Here is a 17,757-nt window from a genome sequence, read left to right on the forward strand (position 1 = left end):
GCATTAGATAAATTGTTCACTTCTCTCACAATGCTACTTCCCTTGCAATGCGCACAAAGGAGATGCAAGCAGAGTGTAACGAAGTGAACAGAGACTACAAACTTGCTCTACAATAGAATAACTAGGACATGGTTGAGGTTGAGAAGGCATTGAGGCAAGACCAAGAGAAGTACAATATTGCATGCAAGGCTAACGCTTCCAATGATGCATGAGTTTACTGAGCTATGGTTGCTTTGTCCCATGACAGAGTCAAACAAGGATATGCCATACTCCTTGCAACATGAGTGTACCTCTACTTCATGGGCAAGCCCCTAGTCGAGGAAGAGTTCAGCAGGTGGTTCAACCACACATACCAAGGAAGAGCAATTTTGGTTTAGTTTAAGTTTGTGGGTAGGGATTTTTACTTTGCTCTATTGGGTTCTAGGGCTAAAAGAGATTGGCTAATGGCATCGATAGTTGGATACCAAGGAAACTTGGTGTACACAATCCCATGGTATGCATCATTCTCCCTAGATGGGGTACTCAACCATGAATGCCCAATTTGGATTGAGTTTACAGACCTACCACCATGGATGCTTAGTGAAGTCTTTGCAATTGTTGCGATGCTAGGAAAGGTGCTATATGCTCCTCCTACAGCAACCTCATGGGGACTTATCAAAGCTACTAGTAAAGCCTACATCCTCTTGGACAAGTGACGAGCCACCAAAATACTTGCAACTTCAAGTCCCATCTAGGATGAAAATACTCCTCACTATCAAATTCTCTATGTTACTGGATTCATGTTACCATTGCAAAGCCAATGGTCATTTTGCCAGGAATTGCCCGAAGAAAACATCCTCGATGGCTCCAAGCTAAGTATAGGAATATCAAAAAGAAAAGGAAAAGAATCGAGACAAGCCACATACATTGCAAAGGGAGCTACAACCATTGGGGAATATTTCAAGTAGAGAAGGCCCTCATGCACCACCAACTAAGACAATTGAGAAGAATAAGGAAGGCAAGGATAATAGAGTACGTGCTGTGGAGAGAACATCGACAATAGGTACAAAAGACAAGGAGGTGTAGAACAACGAGTGGAATAAAGAAAATACTCCCCCCAAAATGTAAGAGAACAAAGGAAGCCAAGAAAATTAGTGGTAGACCATCTCTCAAACATTTGGCAAGAAGCACCTATGTGGACCAAAATTATCATGCACCAATCAATGATCAACCAATTCCGCTATACTAAGAGATCTGTTATCTCAAGGAAGCTTAAATTTTGCACCCAGAATGTTAGAGGCATGATTTCTCACCTTCGAAAATATATCACATTCGAGTTCATTAAAAAATGAAAACCATGCTTTGTCGCATTACACAAATTTAAGTGGATGAGGATGCATGTAAAGCCATGCAAGTACCAAGCTATACTACTTTCTACAATGTGTAGAGCAAAGGCAAAGGTGGTACCATGCTATTGGTCAAAGACTCTCGTAGGCTAGAGTGAAGCTTTTCTATAGGAGATGGTAGTTGTGTACATGTAAAGGTTGAGTCATACAATGAAGAGTTATTTGCCTGCTCAGTATATACAAATAACTGCTTGGTGGTCAAAGTGAATCAATGGCACTTTTTCATGCAGCAACTACAAGGGAAAAGTGTAGTGATAGGAGGGGATTGGAATATGATGGATTGGCTTGGTGATAAGACACACTGGGGAGGAACAATGATTGCTGAAGAAAGAGATTCCTAGCAAGCCCTGGTGTCAACATGTGAACTAGAGGATCTTGCAATTGTAGTTGGGGGAGACGAAGTCAAGAAGATAACATGGCCCAATAAACATAGAGACCTAGACTTGGAGGAGCAGTAGGTTGGACAGAGTCTATGCATCCAATGGTGCATGGCATATTAATGGTGGCATTAGATATGCTGTCTTGGAAGACTGCATTGCATCTAATCATTTGCCCATATTGATGATATTCAAATTGATTATATTGGCAGATAATGACCAAGGCCCACCTTCGTTTCATTTGAACACATCCTTTCTCAAGGCAAAGATATTTGTGGAAAAAATGATGAAGGCTTGGGAGCAAGCCAAGGACAACTATGCCACTCTAGACTATAGATGGATTAAATGCCAACAAGCCATCATTGAGGTGCCTAAAATATATGAAAGGAGGAAAGCAATGGCAAGAAGGAAAAGGGTAGAACTAGTTATTCATGGCAGGGTGCCCCACTCACTACTGTGAGAGAGTTCCCAAAAGATGTAGGTATCCACACTCTAATATGCAAGGCAAAGGAATACCTGAGGAAGCAAGAAGACAAGGCTATCAAAGGAGCAAAGATCCAGATGAAGGGGTAGTGGGAGCTATTGGGTGATGGCCCCCAAACACATACTACTTTGGGAAGCTAAAAGCAAAACAAAAAAAGGAGATAATCACTAGGGTTGTAAATCAATAGGGTATTTTGGTGCATGATCAGTCCTCTCTCTTAGAAGCATTTAAGAAGCATCTAGCTTGAACTAAACCAATGTATACCTCAGATAATCATAGTAAAGTTTGTACCTTCCTAGAAGGAGCCACTGCCCTCATCTTGGTGGATCAAGCTCTCATGCTTGACAGACCATCCTCAAAAGAGGAAGTAAAAGAAGTGGTCATCTTGATGAAGATTGGCAAATCACCTGGTATTGATGGCCTATCCATCAAAGCATTTCAGAAGACCTGGGATGTGTGTGGACCTAATCTAGTAGACCTATTGAATTACATTAGGGAGGTAGTATGGCTTTGCCAATGGGTGCAAAATCCATGATGCAGTATTCACCTTGATCTTGTTGATGGATTGTGCACTAAGCCTATAGAAAGACTTTGTCCTAATCAACATGGATTGGGACAAAGTGTATGATAGAGTTAACTGGAAATTCATCCTAGTTGTATTGGCTACTATGAGATTCGGAACCACCTTCATCAATCTAGTGGCCACACTCTTTAAAGAGGCCTCTACTACCATAAGCATCAATTGAGTTGTCACTGCCCCTTTCAAATTACATAGATCTATAAGGCAGGGGTGCCCCTTGGCCCCCCTGCTCTTTGCCTTGATAACTAACCCTTTGCTAAGAAGAATGGACAAAGCACTACATAACAATGCCATAAAAGGCCTACCCTTGTCGGATGGTGCCCAAACAGTTGTATAGTTCTTTGCAGACGATAATACCTCTATAGTGGAGGCCGATCAAAGTTCTCGGTGGCTAATTTACTTGAAATCTACAATGAGTTTTCACAACTTACTGAAAGGTAAGAAGGACCAAAGCTTGCTTGGAAGAGCTATGGCAAGAGCGCAAGAGCAAGAAAGAGAGAGACACACAAAATGGAAACTCCAACAGTCACAATGTGTGACCAGGCCTTCCATAATTTAAATTGTCACTAAAAGAATAAAGAATAAAGTGATGGTGATGGGTGCCTACCACCTGTAGTGTGCAATGGTGCATATTGTCAGTGTTGTAATACACTGGCGGCTAGGCGGAGGCGCCTTTACCCCCAACAACCTCCCACTTAAAGGAGAATCTGCCCCCAGTGAGAAGTGAAAAGAAAAAAGAAAAAGGCAGTACAATGTACACATATACAACAGGATGAGGAAAAACATCATCTCATCCAACGCCCATCAACCTCCTGTGGAAGGCAAAGTGCTTAGTAGTGAGGCTTTTTGTGAGCAGATCTACAGGATTTTCGTTAGTGGAGATCTTGACAAGGTCAGTAGACCTATCCTCCACGACCCCATGTATGAAGTGATACCTCGCCTCAATGTGTTTCGTCTTCGCATGAAAGACCGGATTCTTGGCTAGCTGAATACCACTCATAGAATCCAAATGCAGCATTTGTATAGAATCAATCCCAAGGTCATGAACCAAACGGCCCAACCATATGGCCTCCTTGCAAACCTCAGTGGTTGCAACATACTTGGCCTCAGTGGTAGAGAGAGCCATACAGTTCTGAACCCTGGACATCCAAGAGACAGCACCTCCATCAGCATAGGTGAATACATAGCCAGAAGTGGACTTCCTACTATCTGCATGTCCTGCATAATCGAAGTCTGTGTACCCCACAACTCTTGTATCCTGGTTGCCATAGCAAATACACATATCTGATATGCCCTTCAGGTATCTCATGATACCCTTCACGGCATCTTAATGCTTCTTGCCAAGTGTAGCCATATAGCGTGCCACAACACCAACTGCAAAGGCAATATCTTGATGAGTGGCTATCATGGCATACATCAAACAACCCATGTAGATGCATAAGGGATCTTGGCCATCTCGCCCCTCTGCTCATTTGCCTGTGGATAATCAACCTGTGAGACCTTCACATAAGAGCCAATAAGCTTCACATCCTACATGCGGAAATGCTCAAGGACTTTATGAATGTACTCCCTTTGTGAGAGGTAGGTAGTCCCTGATGCCTATCCGCTTAATGCGCATACCAAGAATGTGAGAGGCTTGTCCCAAATCCTTCATCTCGAAGCTCTTCTTCAATTGAGATTTAAGAGCATCCAGCTCATTATGAGCTTTCCTTGCTGCAGCATATCATCCACATAAAGTACCAAAATAAGCAATGAGCCATCACTGGCTTTCTTTGTGTAAAGATACGGATCCATAGCACTCATATTGTAGCCTTATGACTGCATAAAGGCATCAAACTTGTGATACCACTCCCTAGGTGCCTGCTTTAAGCCATAAATACTTTTTTTCAATTTGCACACTAGGTGCTCCCTACCAGGTTCTGCAAAGCCCTTAGGCTGCTCCATGTATATCTCATCATGCAAATCCCCATGTAAGAATGGAGTCTTGACATCCATCTGATACATGTCCAAGTCAAGCTACGCAACTAAGGCCAAAACCAAGCGTATGGCAGTCATTTTGACCACAGGAGAAAATACTTCATCAAAGTCAACTCCATGCTCCTATTTAAAACCCTTAGCATCAAGTCTTGCCTTATAAGTCGGCTTGGGTTTTCCAGGAGTACTTTTCAGCTTGTACATTCATTTGCATGGCAAAGCCTTCTTGCCCTTAGGCAATGCAACTAAATCCCAAGTCATATTCTTATGCAGGGAGTCCATCTCAGACTGCATAGCCCTCTCTCAGGAGTGATTGTCACCCCTATGCATAGCCTCATCATAGGTGAGAGGCTCTCCTGCATCTATAACCAAGACATAATGCATCAAGGGCTCAAATCTATTAGGGGGACGTCTATCTCTAGTAGACCGTCTCACTACAAGCTTTGTTGCATTTCTAACATCCTGTCCAACACCTTGGCCATGTGTACCAATTACTACTGCAGACTGTCCAACTGGTTGTGCAGGAGCATGTGGCTCCTCCTGGAATATAACCTTGCATATCTCTACCACCTTCTCAAGCTACCTATGCATCTTGTCTTCATGGAAGACTACATCATGGCTACGGATGACTTTCCACGTCTGCGGATCCTAGAGGCGGTAACCCATCTCTCGTGCATCTCCATAGCCAAGGAAAATGCATTTGACACTCTTAGGATCTAGCTTACCACTCTTTTCCTTGGGCATATGGCAGTATGCCTCACATCCAAAGACACGTAGATGCGCATAAGATGGAGGTTTCCCAGTCCATACCTCCTCTGCAACTTGGAAATCCAAACCATTAGAAGGTGATCTATTTATGATATGCACAGTTGTACTGACCGCCTCAGTCCAAAAGCTTTGTGGTAGGCCTCCATGGCTAAGTATACTACGTATAAGCTCTTGGATGGTTCTATTCATCCGCTCGGCCAAGCCATTATGGGGTGGGGTATAGGGGGTGGTCAACTTATGCTTAATACCCCTTTCGTCACATAGCTACTCAAAGGCATGTGACACATATTCTCCCCCATTGTCAGTCCTAAGGCATTTCAGCCTATGCCTAGTCTGGTTTTCAACCAATGCAAGCCATCTCTGAAACATAGCCAAGACATCTGACTTAAGCTTAATGGGATAAGCCCAAACTTTATGCAAAAAATCATCAATAAACGTCACAAAATACTTTGCACCACCCATAGATTGACAGGGGATGGGCCCATAGATATCTGAATGTACCAATGCCAGGGGCTTACTCGTGCGTGTCCTACCAGACTTCTTATGCGTATTCCTAGTCAGTCTACCATAAAGACAATGCTCGCATGAATCAAAACATACATAGTCAAGGGGTGGCAAGTACTACAAACCATAAAGCATTTTCATTCTCTTCAAAGACATATGGCCCAAATGGGCATGCCAAAGAGATACATGTGGGATGGAACCCACTGACAAAACATGGTCAACAGAGGACCCATCAACTACAAGAGGATAGAGGCTGCCAGCCTTGGCACCTCTCGTAAGCACAAGTCTCCCATGTGTGATCTTCCAGGCAGAATCCCCAAAAGAGACATGAAACCCATCATCATCAAGTTGCCCTGCAGACATAAGACTGCGTGTAAGTGCACACACATGGCGTATATCTTGTAACAGAAAAGTACTGCCATTAGAGAACTACAGCCATACATCCCCAGTGCCAACAATAGCAAGTGACCTGTCATCATCACCCAAGCGAACTAAACTAGAGACAGTGCGGTAGGAGTGGAACCACTGAGGGCATGTTGTAACATAAAATGAAGCACTAGAATCCAAAAACGAGCATTGCGTATAATAGAGTGAACCTCGGTCAACGGCATAGCATCACAAGAACTAGCTGCAAGTATGTACTCCCCATCGGAGTCCTCAATTTGCATGACATTTATCTCCTCGATTTTCACACTGGATTTCACAGGTACCATGCTGCGATCAGAGGACTTTTCCTGTACTTTGTCTTTCCCCTTCTCTTTGCACTTCTCATTGCGCAACTCATGACACTGTGGGCGTATATGACCCTTCTTGCCGCAATGATGATATGTCACATTAGCATTTCTCCCATGAGACTTGCTACACGACTTACCACACGACTTAGACCTAGACTTCTACAAGTCTCTGCCACGGCCATTTCCATAGTCATTCTTTCCACTACCATCTCTACCTCTAACAGTCAAAGCATGCGACACATGAGAGGCATCCATGTTCTTACGATTGATATCTTCATTTTGCAGAAGAGCACTCTCTACATCAGGCAAGTTCAAAATAGTAGCAGGAGCACATAAGGCAGTGCGGAATACATCCCATGACTCACTTAGAGTTCCAAGCAAAAACAATGGAGTAACCTCATCATTGAAAGTAATGCCCTACGAAGTCAAGTTATTGAGAATAGCATGGAACTGGCTCAAATGAGCAGACATCATCATATTCTCCTTCATGCGCAGGTCCATAAGTTGATTCAGTCAATACATCTGACTTGTTGGACTTTTCTTGCATAGAGATTCTTGATTTTATCCCAGAGCTGCCAAGCACTTTGTGCTTCCTCAACCACATTGTAATGCACCTGTTTAGTGAGAGACAAGATAAGGGTGGACTTGCATAACTCATCAAGCTCCATCCATTCGTCATCAATCATAGTTTTAGGCTGCTCTCCATGCAACCTTAGTTGTTTTATCTATGAATTCTACACCAATACCTGCCAAACTTGGCTCTTCCAATATGCATGATTCGTACCATCAAGCTTAGTGATGTTGAAGATAGCACTGTCAGTGTGGAAGAAGATGCCATACTGCAAGGTGAAACAGTGCAGATAGTTCAAAAACTACTTGTTGTTTTCTGCCAAAATACCACCAAAACCAAGGCAAAATAACCATGAACTGTTGGGGGTAAAGGTGCCTCCGCCTAGGTACCCGTGTATCACTACATTAACAGTCACCGCCACTGCACACTGCAGGTGGCGGGCGCCTGTCACCGTCACTTTATTCTTTATTCTTTTAGTGACAGTTTGAATAAAGGAAGGCCCGGTCACACATTGTGACTGTTGGAGTTCCCATTTCTTGTCTCTCTCTTTTTTGCTCTTGCTCTCCCGCCATAGCTCTTGAGTCCAAGCTTTGATCCGTCTCTCCCTTTCAATTGGTATCAAAGCTCGACTTCCCGACTCTTGAGCTTGGTTCGTGTCATTCTCAGCTTCCCATCGACTCCCTACTCGCATTGGGTCTCCTTCCCGGCAGCCATATTCGACTCCTTCGAGCTCCCGTCACTCCCCGGCTTCCCGAGCACCTTCTCGGCATTATTGGGCATCTTCATGGCATTCCATAAGAGGTATTTGATTATTTTCTTTAGGATTTACTTCAATTCTCAGGTCACATAGGCTGTGAACAGTTTGGGGCAACCACCATTGAACCTCCATTGCTTCATATCTTCATTGCCCCTGCTCAAGAACCCTTGAGGCTTGGTGTGTGCCCCCTTGGGCACCTACTTGAGCCCCTACTCCACCCCAGCTATGCCACGTGGGCTGCAGGTCTTCCCAAGACAGCAGCACATTGTTTGCGCCTATTTCTAGGCTGATCTACATCTGCTTTACACCAGTCCTCCTCAAGCTCCAGGCCATTGGGCACTTCCACAGGCTTCATTTGAGGCATTTGCACATGCTTTGATGCTTCGTATTGAAGGCTAAGCATTGACATTAATTCTGGGCTGATTTAGCACTATTTTGGGACTGTCATAACAGTCCACAGACAGTTTATAACAGTGCTACAGTAACATTTGATGCTTATACTTGCCCAACATTGTCATTTGATGCCCGGTTGGTCCCATATGATGCCTACATGTTAAAGGAATGTATGCCTATTGTTTGGCAACCATTTGGCACTGATTTGGGATTGAAATTTCTCAGTTTTTTGACAGTCATTTCATGTTGTAATAAAAGCGGGCTGAAGCTATTCTACATGCTTTGGGTTATGCCTATTGGTTCCGGCCTATGTCTTGGATATATGCCATGAAGTATTGATCTTCGGGGTACGACTTCGAGCTTGGATTTCATTCTGGATGCTTTTGGAAGAGCTTTGACATTACGCACTCATTGACATGGTTCATGCTTGACAGTGGTATATGCTTTGACAATGATGCTCCTTGGGTTTATGCATACATGTTGCCTACGGCTTGATGCTCATGTCCCGGTTGATTATCCTATGCATATGTTGAGCTTGAGTAGTCATTGAAGCTCTACCTTGGATGCATTTTGGATTATCTGGAGTAGTCTTGGATGTTACTTGGATTGTCAGAGTTTGGATTGGGATGTATTTGATGTCCTACATACTTATGGATGCTACATACGGAAGCTCTACCGCCTACATGTTCAGGATGTACTATTGATGTATTGTCTTGGACTTATGTCATTGGCACTGTGTCTTGCCTTGGCTTGAGCTCTTGAGCTCATACATATGGCTTTTGTGCCAGTGGGAGCATTCTTGAATGCTTATCAGACATTGAGCAAGCGGTACTTTTATGCATTGAGCAGTTACGTGCTATTGAGCAGTTACAGACACTTGAGACTTTGGGATTTCTTGCCCTTTGGGATGATACATTATTTGTCTTGGTTCACTGTATGCTTATGAGCTGAGTCTCAGTTTTGGATCCGTATCTTTGTGAACTGACACCTACTTGTGTCAAGTTTTGGTAGTGGCAGGAACACTTTGCCCCGTTGACTGGGGGGTGTGCCTACTCACTGGCAGATGTTTTTATAACATACTTGGGTGTTGGATTCATGCTTATCGACCGTTATATGCTTATGCTATACCCGCATGATGTCGGCTTTGGTCTTGGTAGTATCTGATTGCCTTGGGATCCGATTTTGGCACTGTTGGCTCTCTTTTACTGAAATCTATAATTTATTACAGCAATCATATATGTATAGACTGACATGGATTTTTCATGCTAAAACATTTTGAAATGATGTACTTTCATTTGTACTTGGTGGGCAGCAGCTTTGGTTCCACTTTTCCCGCCATTTTCCCTCGATTTTGGTGATTTTTTGGTCATTTTCTGCGTAAACAGCAAGCAATTTTAAACTGTCTACAGTCTTCCAATCTGCATTATGACGAGTTCGTCCACTGATCATGCTATTTTCAACATTACTAAGCTTGATGGTACGAATTACTCTTATTGGAAGAGCTAGATTTGGCAGGTGTTGGTGCAGAAATCACATATCAAACCTTTGAGGTTGAGCGGGCATCCACCTGCAACTATGCCAGATGAGAAATGGCTTGAGCTTGATGAGTTATGCAAGTCCACTATTGTATTGTCTCTCACAGAACAGGTTCATTACAATGTCTTTGAGGAAGAACAGAGTGCATGGCAGTTGTGGGATAAGATCAAGAATCTCTATGACAAGAAAAGTCCAGCGAGTCAGATGTATTGGCTGAAGCAGTTTATGGATCTGCGCATGAAGGAGAATGTGACTATGTCTACTCACTTGAGCCAATTCCATGCTATACTCAAGAACTTGACTTCGCAGGACATCACTTTTGCAGAGGATGTCACTCCTCTTTTCTTGCTTGGTACTCTTAATGAGTCATGGGATGTATTCTGCACTACATTATGTGCCTCTACTACTACCTTGAAATTATCTGATGTTGAGAGTGCTCTTTTGTAGGAAAAGGTTAACCGTAAGAATTTGGATGCCTCTCGTGTGTCGCATGCTAGACAGTTAGAGGCAGGCATGATGGATATGGAAAGCATGGTAGTGGTAGTGGCCGTGGACGGGATTCTCAGAAATCTCGGTCCAAGTCTCGTGGGAAGTCACGTAGCAAATCCCGTGGCAGGAATGCAAATGTTACTTGTCACCATTGTGGGAAAAAGGGCTATATTAGGCCACAATGCCATGAACTGCACAATGAAAGGTGCAAAGATAAGGGGAAAGACAAAGTGCAAGATAAGTCTTCTGATCGCAGCATAGTGCCTGCAAAGTCCAGTGTTAAAATTGAAGAGATCAATGTTATACAGCCTAAGGATATTGATAATGATGATTATATCCTAGCACCTTCTTCTAGTGCTTCGCAGATGACAGAGATACACTCTATGTATGCACAGTGTTGACTCTTGGACTCAGGTGCATCCTTTCATGTAATATACCGAACACTACACGCATAAACCCCCCTTTTTAAGTAGTAGGGATAATTCCTTTCAATTAAATAAAAGCAAATTTTTTTATTATCCCCTCCTTCTCCCCTAGCTGACGTCGCGCTAGAGGGAAGGGAGGGAAGCCACGAGGAATGCAGCACGCTAGAGCTCATGTAGGAGCCGTGGCCATGCGTGCTACCATGTAGGAGAGGGAGGATCCCCCTCCCCTCCCCTATTTAAACCATGGGCCTGCTACCATCTGAAAAGGGGAAGACGAAGGGAGAAAGGGCCACCATGACGCCATTCTGAGTGAGAGAGGGAAGGCCTTGAGAGAGGGGAAACAGTTGCGTAGCTGGAGGAGCATACACTGCCACAACCAATCTCCATCTGTCGCCACACTGCGCCGTTCAGCCATCATTGTCACGTCACTACCGCCGTTCTTGGCTAAGGCCCCCCTGCCCACGTGTCCTCAGAAGCTTCTAAAGCTTCTAAGGGAGGGGGCTTTACAAGCCCCCTTTCCCCCCCCAAAAGAACTCAGACCTTAAAGGTAGTGGTAGTGGCCGTGGACAGGATTCTCAGAAATCTCGGTCCAAGTCTCGTGGGAAGTCACGTAGCAAATTCCGTGGTAGGAATGCAAATGTTACTTGTCACCATTGTGGGAAAAAGGGCCATATTAGGCCACAATGCCATGAACTGCACAATGAAAGGTGCAAAGATAAGGGGAAAGACAAAGTGCAATATAAGTCTTCTGATCGCAGCATAGTGCCTACAAAGTCCAGTGTTAAAATTGAAGAGATCAATGTTATATAGCCTGAGGATATTGATGATGATGATTATATCCTAGCAGCTTCTTCTAGTGCTTCGCAGATGACAGAGATACACTCTATGTATGCACAGTGTTGACTCTTGGACTCAGGTGCATCCTTTCATGTAATATACCGAACACTACACGCATGAACCCCCCTTTTTAAGTAGTAGGGATAATTCCTTTCAATTAAATAAAAGCAATTTTTTTATTATCCCCTCCTTCTCCCCTAGCTGACGTCGCGCTAGAGGGAAGGGAGGGAAGCCACGAGGAATGCAGCACGCTAGAGCTCATGTAGGAGCCGTGGCCATGCGTGCTACCATGTAGGAGAGGGAGGATCCCCCTCCCCTCCCCTATTTAAACCATGGGCCTGCTACCATCTGAAAAGGGGAAGACGAAGGGAGAAAGGGCCACCATGACGCCATTCTGAGTGAGAGAGGGAAGGCCTTGAGAGAGGGGAAACAGTTGCGTAGCTGGAGGAGCATACACTGCCACAACCAATCTCCATCTGTCGCCACACTGCGCCGTTCAGCCGTCATTGTCACGTCACTACCGCCGTTCTTGGCTAAGGCCCCCCTGCCCACGTGTCCTCAGAAGCTTCTAAAGCTTCTAAGGGAGGGGGCTTTACAAGCCCCCTTTCCCCCCCCAAAAGAACTCAGACCTTAAAGGTAGTGGTAGTGGCCGTGGACAGGATTCTCAGAAATCTCGGTCCAAGTCTCGTGGGAAGTCACGTAGCAAATTCCGTGGTAGGAATGCAAATGTTACTTGTCACCATTGTGGGAAAAAGGGCCATATTAGGCCACAATGCCATGAACTGCACAATGAAAGGTGCAAAGATAAGGGGAAAGACAAAGTGCAATATAAGTCTTCTGATCGCAGCATAGTGCCTACAAAGTCCAGTGTTAAAATTGAAGAGATCAATGTTATATAGCCTGAGGATATTGATGATGATGATTATATCCTAGCAGCTTCTTCTAGTGCTTCGCAGATGACAGAGATACACTCTATGTATGCACAGTGTTGACTCTTGGACTCAGGTGCATCCTTTCATGTAATATACCGAACACTACACGCATGAACCCCCCTTTTTAAGTAGTAGGGATAATTCCTTTCAATTAAATAAAAGCAAATTTTTTTATTATCCCCTCCTTCTCCCCCAGCTGACGTCACGCTAGAGGGAAGGGAGGGAAGCCACGAGGAATGCAGCACGCTGGAGCTCATGTAGGAGCCGTGGCCATGCGTGCTACCGTGTAGGAGAGGAAGGATCCCCCTCCCCTCCCCTATTTAAACTATGGGCCTGCTGCCGGCTGAAAAGGGGAAGACGAAGGGAGAAAGGGCCACCATGATGCCATTCTGAGTGAGAGAGGGAAGGCCTTGAGAGAGGGGAGAACGGTCGTGCAGCTGGAGGAGGATACGCCGCCACAACCAATCTCCATCTGTCGCCACACTGCGCCGTTCAGCCGCCATTGTCACGTCACTGCCGCCGTTCTTGGCTAAGGCCCCCCTGCCCACGTGTCCTCAGAAGCTTCTAAAGCTTCTAAGGGAGGGGGCTTTACAAGCCCCCTTTCCCTCCCCAAAAGAACTCAGATCTTAAAGGTCTTACCCCCCCCCCTCCCCCCCGTGTCTTAAAACCTTCCAAGCCCCCCCTTACTGTGCCTCTTGAAACCCCCCCCCCCCCCCCCCCCCCCCCCCTCTGTGTTTAAATCCTCCTTAAGCCTCCTTCCTATAAACTTTTGAACTACCCTTTTTTTATAACCTTAAGTCCACCCCCTGGAATTCCTCCTAAGGCCCCCCTTAACCCTTTTTCTTTTCCCTCCTCGAATTTCCCCCCTTGAACCCCCTTAGGCCCTTTTCCCACCCCCTCAAAAAGCTTTTATCTTATAAGTTTTTTTTTCTCTATAAATTCCTCCTAAGGGCCTCCCCTTAGCCCTTCTTCTCGTGTAAAAGGAGCCCTACTCACGGAGGATTTTCACAATACCCCCTTCTCGGATTTTTGACCCCTTTCCGTGGTTCTTCCCTCTTCCACACACCCATCCCTTCAAAGAGTCTCCACGAAGGGAAGCAAAAGAAACTTGTAAAGGACGGTGAAACTTAAGAAGGAAATTCGCAAAGCAGCATCGACGACGGAAAATCTACAATTGCAATGCCTCCTAAGAAAGTCCAAGGCGCAGTCGCGGGAGGGTCTTCTCCTAGCATCCACGTGGACATCTCACCCCAAGCCCAGGTTTTCCTTCCTAATTTTTATTTGGTAATGTTGAAATTCAATCATGCAAGGTAAATTGTTGGATATAGGATATATTTTTGTCCTAGATGTTCACGACGGAGGAACTTAGTCATTAATACTTTCAATAAAACATGCAAAATAAAGAAAGCATAAATGCATTTCTGGCAAATAGCCTTATGCATTGAAATGAATTAAAAATTAGATTAATGTCCATTAAAATAGTATACTTTGTTTAAGCCTAGATGTATAAACTACATATCGCACTATTAACCCATATCCTCTTCATAATGAATCATCATGGAAAGTGCAAAGCATGAAATGATTCTTACGATGCATAAACTCTAGGAAATTATCGTTTGTCAACTACATAAATTATCAAGTAAAAGGTTGCTTGTTTAGCATGAATTTTGTTCGCAAAGTAAAGGAATATTAGTTGGAATTAACCTAACCTATGCCTGACCTCAAATCGATAAGTTAGGGTTGAAAAATCAATTTACGCATAGACAACGAGTCATGTGGAAATGATCTCGAAATTATCTTCTAGAGTTAAACAAATTGGCATAAATCTAAAACACCTAAATCGCGGAGTACTCGTTTAGAACGAGTTAAATTCCAAGAAATTCACTAGGGAATTAATACGTGACCTAATCGTACATATTGCTAAAACTGAAACTCCTATACCTTAAATACTTGCCCACTTTCGCCGAAATGTAGGAATAGTGCAACATATTTGGAAGGTGAACTAGGGTTTGTCCCTAAGAATCTTACAAGATGGAACTTGGAACCCTAGGTCTAACGACATTAGCCTAATGTAATCAGGAACAGATTGTTTCGTGACTCCATTCAATGCGACACTTGTGCAACAAGTGTGGAGTCATATGATCTTGTGATTGGATCACAAGGGAATGGCCAAATTCTCACAACGAGGATGGCAAGTCCTTACGCAAGTTATCTTGCAAGAGGATGAATAATCATCCTAATTTAGTATCTTTCGTGAGTAAAGAAGATTGATTGGAAACTAAAGACCAACCGATGAACTGAAATAACCGATGAACTTAAGGTTTGACCAAGTCGGGTTATTAGGATACGCCCTAACCTAGGATATAGGGGATCTTGCTAAATTGCAAGTCATCCCGGATCAAGTGCTGGACGCATTCAAAAGGAAGGATTCGTTCCTTAGTAGTTTGCCAACAAAAACAATCAATGGAAATGTTTGTGCTTGCTACAGATTCTAGAGCACTGCTTGGCTTTTTTTTATCAATGAATTAAAAGATAAATGGATATCTATACTTCATGTTGAAGGCCTGAAGGGAGAGGCAGCTTCAGTTACCCCCGACTGCCTGCCTGACCCTAACCAAGGGGGTTATTAACCGCATCGGGCAAGTGGACCGAACCCGCAGCGAGAGGTCTCTCCATTGAGCGCTACTTGGAGCAGAAGGATGCTTGGGTGCTAGAGGGGGCTCTGGCCGTAAATCCCTCGCCTTCCGGGCCTTGCACTAGAGGCTAATGTGACTCGGGATTGGATCTCGAGGCTCGCATAGTAGTTTACAGGTGAAAACTTGGATTGGTAATCCCTGTGGATTGCTGGATAGCCTTTGGGCGGATTGTGGATAAGCCTACGGGCTAGACTCTTTGTATTTCAAAGATAAATATGATAACTTGTTAATAAGGAACTTGTCTGATATTGTTTTTCTATGTCAAGTGATAAGATTACGTGAAGGAACCAGTGCCTAATGGGTTAATTAAAGAAGCTAGTTGTTACATGTCCAACTAATGTGTTGGGTAATTAAATAACTAAAACAACCCGAGGAAAGTGCGGAGGATGGGCCATAGGTCTGTCTTACAGATGGGTGGTCCCGGTTGGCTAGGAACTTTTCTCAAATCACGAGGAACAGCAGGAAGATCGTCAAAGAACACGAACAATAAAAGCGTTGACCTAGAGTTATGATTGAACCCGATTTACGCTATTTTAGGGGAACGGAATGGGACTATGCCTTATGGTAGAGAGGTTGAGTTTTGCATCCCTCTCGTTTTCCATTCTCCTTGAACCAAGTGTAGCGCAAATCCGCTTCGGACTTGGCGTTTCTGCGTAAAGTAGTTCGCTTGGGTCCGACGCTAGTTGCCATTAGGAAATGACCAATAAGGAAAACCCAAATTCAGGTCGATCCTAAGTGGGAACGGCCGGAATACTTCCGCTATGTGGCAGACGCGGAAAGCCCTAGACCGCAAACCCCGTAACATTCCATGGGAGTGCCAGGCGGAGCTTTCTAGACATCCTTTCTGATGGACTGCTAAGACGTGTCCTGAAGATACAAGTGGACATGTTACATTTCATGTGACACCTTGCCGAGAGTGGTTTCATTCATACCATACTATTTCGGGTTCTGTGCGCTTGGGTGATGACAGCTCTCTTGATATTGTGGGCATTGGTGATGTTAGGCTGCAGTTTCCTTCTGGCAGCAGTTTTGTTATGCCGGATATACATCATTTACCTGCTTTGACGTGCAGTCTCATGTCAGCTGGACAGCTTGATGACGCAAGATATCATGTATGTTTTGGAGACTCTGCATGGAAGATCACTCGTGGCTGACTTGTGATTGCGAGCGGTGCCAAGGCTGGCAGCCTCTATCCCCTAATTGTATCAGCTTCTTCCCTTGATCATGTTTTGTCTGCGGGTTCTATCCCACATGTATCTCTTTGCCATGTGTCAAGATTGTGGGAGAGAAGGAAGGAGTCTCACTTGAAGCTTTCTTGCTTGCACAATGGGGGAAGACACACAAGGGTGGAGGCTGAAAACAGTTTTCCTCTTCTTAGTTGTGTAAGCCAAAAGAACTCAAGTACAAAGAAATAGAAGAACCCTCTATATGGGTCTCAAACCAAACTCAACTAACTAAGGTGGCATACTAACTGAGCCACGAACTAGAGTAGATAAGGATAGCTATCATGTAGCTATTATTCATGGGCGGTGTACCAACCGCGTCTGCAACTGACAAGTCGGTGACATAAATACACAACGGTCACCCTGGCGTATCACGAGTGGAGCTCGATATCTCAACACTCCCCCTCGAGCTCAATCCCAATTCCTGCACACCAAGCAGGTCTCTGAACTTGCGCAGCTTCTCTGCGCCCAATGCCTTCGTGAATATGTCAGCTACCTGATCCTCTGTGCTGACATAAACTAGATCAATAAGACCTAGTAAAACCCTCTCTCGCACATAGTGATAATGCACCTCAATGTGCTTTGTTCTAGCATGATAGACTGGGTTATTTGCCAAGTGTATACTACTCATGTTGTCACAATAAATGACAACTGGCCCATCTGTAGACTGATGCATATCATAAAGTAGCTTATGCAACCAAGCTACCTCACATGCAGCCATTGCTGCACCCCTGTACTCAGCCTCTGTGCTCGACAAGGAAACTGTAGGCTGTTTCTTGCTGCTCCAAGTGACTGCAGCACTCCCAAAAGAGAATACATATCCACTGGTAGATCGTCTATCAGAAATACTACCAGCCCAATCAGCATCAGTGTATCCATGCAACTGTATATGAACCCCAGTCTCATAAAATAGTCCATACTGCAATGTGGACTTCACATACCTGAGTATGCGTCTAGCCGCATCCAAATGTGGTTTCCTTGGAGCTTGCATAAACTGACTTACCAATCCAACAGCATAGCTCAAATCTGGCCTGGTAATAGTCATATAAATCAAACTTCCTACTATGCGTCTGTACATAGTAGGGTCTTCTA

Source organism: Lygodium microphyllum, chromosome 18 (assembly GCF_053477565.2).
Source record: "Lygodium microphyllum isolate KBCC chromosome 18, Lygodium_microphyllum_v1.1.10, whole genome shotgun sequence".
Classification (NCBI taxonomy): domain Eukaryota; kingdom Viridiplantae; phylum Streptophyta; class Polypodiopsida; order Schizaeales; family Lygodiaceae; genus Lygodium; species Lygodium microphyllum.